This window comes from Haliaeetus albicilla, unplaced genomic scaffold (genome assembly GCF_947461875.1).
Source record: "Haliaeetus albicilla unplaced genomic scaffold, bHalAlb1.1 scaffold_186, whole genome shotgun sequence".
In the NCBI taxonomy this organism is placed as follows: domain Eukaryota; kingdom Metazoa; phylum Chordata; class Aves; order Accipitriformes; family Accipitridae; genus Haliaeetus; species Haliaeetus albicilla.
In genome coordinates, this window is record NW_027212502.1 from 45001 (window position 1) to 47573 (window position 2573).

Genomic DNA, 2573 nt, shown 5'->3' on the forward strand with positions numbered 1-2573 from the left:
TTAGGGTTAGGGTTAGGGTTAGGGTTAGGGTTAGGGTTAGGGTTAGGGTTAGGGTTAGGGTTAGGGTTAGGGTTAGGGTTAGGGTTAGGGTTAGGGTTAGGGTTAGGGTTAGGGTTAGGGTTAGGGTTAGGGTTAGGGTTAGGGTTAGGGTTAGGGTTAGGGTTAGGGTTAGGGTTAGGGTTAGGGTTAGGGTTAGGGTTAGGGTTAGGGTTAGGGTTAGGGTTAGGGTTAGGGTTAGGGTTAGGGTTAGGGTTAGGGTTAGGGTTAGGGTTAGGGTTAGGGTTAGGGTTAGGGTTAGGGTTAGGGTTAGGGTTAGGGTTAGGGTTAGGGTTAGGGTTAGGGTTAGGGTTAGGGTTAGGGTTAGGGTTAGGGTTAGGGTTAGGGTTAGGGTTAGGGTTAGGGTTAGGGTTAGGGTTAGGGTTAGGGTTAGGGTTAGGGTTAGGGTTAGGGTTAGGGTTAGGGTTAGGGTTAGGGTTAGGGTTAGGGTTAGGGTTAGGGTTAGGGTTAGGGTTAGGGTTAGGGTTAGGGTTAGGGTTAGGGTTAGGGTTAGGGTTAGGGTTAGGGTTAGGGTTAGGGTTAGGGTTAGGGTTAGGGTTAGGGTTAGGGTTAGGGTTAGGGTTAGGGTTAGGGTTAGGGTTAGGGTTAGGGTTAGGGTTAGGGTTAGGGTTAGGGTTAGGGTTAGGGTTAGGGTTAGGGTTAGGGTTAGGGTTAGGGTTAGGGTTAGGGTTAGGGTTAGGGTTAGGGTTAGGGTTAGGGTTAGGGTTAGGGTTAGGGTTAGGGTTAGGGTTAGGGTTAGGGTTAGGGTTAGGGTTAGGGTTAGGGTTAGGGTTAGGGTTAGGGTTAGGGTTAGGGTTAGGGTTAGGGTTAGGGTTAGGGTTAGGGTTAGGGTTAGGGTTAGGGTTAGGGTTAGGGTTAGGGTTAGGGTTAGGGTTAGGGTTAGGGTTAGGGTTAGGGTTAGGGTTAGGGTTAGGGTTAGGGTTAGGGTTAGGGTTAGGGTTAGGGTTAGGGTTAGGGTTAGGGTTAGGGTTAGGGTTAGGGTTAGGGTTAGGGTTAGGGTTAGGGTTAGGGTTAGGGTTAGGGTTAGGGTTAGGGTTAGGGTTAGGGTTAGGGTTAGGGTTAGGGTTAGGGTTAGGGTTAGGGTTAGGGTTAGGGTTAGGGTTAGGGTTAGGGTTAGGGTTAGGGTTAGGGTTAGGGTTAGGGTTAGGGTTAGGGTTAGGGTTAGGGTTAGGGTTAGGGTTAGGGTTAGGGTTAGGGTTAGGGTTAGGGTTAGGGTTAGGGTTAGGGTTAGGGTTAGGGTTAGGGTTAGGGTTAGGGTTAGGGTTAGGGTTAGGGTTAGGGTTAGGGTTAGGGTTAGGGTTAGGGTTAGGGTTAGGGTTAGGGTTAGGGTTAGGGTTAGGGTTAGGGTTAGGGTTAGGGTTAGGGTTAGGGTTAGGGTTAGGGTTAGGGTTAGGGTTAGGGTTAGGGTTAGGGTTAGGGTTAGGGTTAGGGTTAGGGTTAGGGTTAGGGTTAGGGTTAGGGTTAGGGTTAGGGTTAGGGTTAGGGTTAGGGTTAGGGTTAGGGTTAGGGTTAGGGTTAGGGTTAGGGTTAGGGTTAGGGTTAGGGTTAGGGTTAGGGTTAGGGTTAGGGTTAGGGTTAGGGTTAGGGTTAGGGTTAGGGTTAGGGTTAGGGTTAGGGTTAGGGTTAGGGTTAGGGTTAGGGTTAGGGTTAGGGTTAGGGTTAGGGTTAGGGTTAGGGTTAGGGTTAGGGTTAGGGTTAGGGTTAGGGTTAGGGTTAGGGTTAGGGTTAGGGTTAGGGTTAGGGTTAGGGTTAGGGTTAGGGTTAGGGTTAGGGTTAGGGTTAGGGTTAGGGTTAGGGTTAGGGTTAGGGTTAGGGTTAGGGTTAGGGTTAGGGTTAGGGTTAGGGTTAGGGTTAGGGTTAGGGTTAGGGTTAGGGTTAGGGTTAGGGTTAGGGTTAGGGTTAGGGTTAGGGTTAGGGTTAGGGTTAGGGTTAGGGTTAGGGTTAGGGTTAGGGTTAGGGTTAGGGTTAGGGTTAGGGTTAGGGTTAGGGTTAGGGTTAGGGTTAGGGTTAGGGTTAGGGTTAGGGTTAGGGTTAGGGTTAGGGTTAGGGTTAGGGTTAGGGTTAGGGTTAGGGTTAGGGTTAGGGTTAGGGTTAGGGTTAGGGTTAGGGTTAGGGTTAGGGTTAGGGTTAGGGTTAGGGTTAGGGTTAGGGTTAGGGTTAGGGTTAGGGTTAGGGTTAGGGTTAGGGTTAGGGTTAGGGTTAGGGTTAGGGTTAGGGTTAGGGTTAGGGTTAGGGTTAGGGTTAGGGTTAGGGTTAGGGTTAGGGTTAGGGTTAGGGTTAGGGTTAGGGTTAGGGTTAGGGTTAGGGTTAGGGTTAGGGTTAGGGTTAGGGTTAGGGTTAGGGTTAGGGTTAGGGTTAGGGTTAGGGTTAGGGTTAGGGTTAGGGTTAGGGTTAGGGTTAGGGTTAGGGTTAGGGTTAGGGTCTAGGGTTAGGGTTAGGGTTAGGGTTAGGGTTAGGGTTAGGGTTAGGGTTAGGGTTAGGGTTAGGGTTAGGGTTAGGGTTAGGGTTAGGGTTAG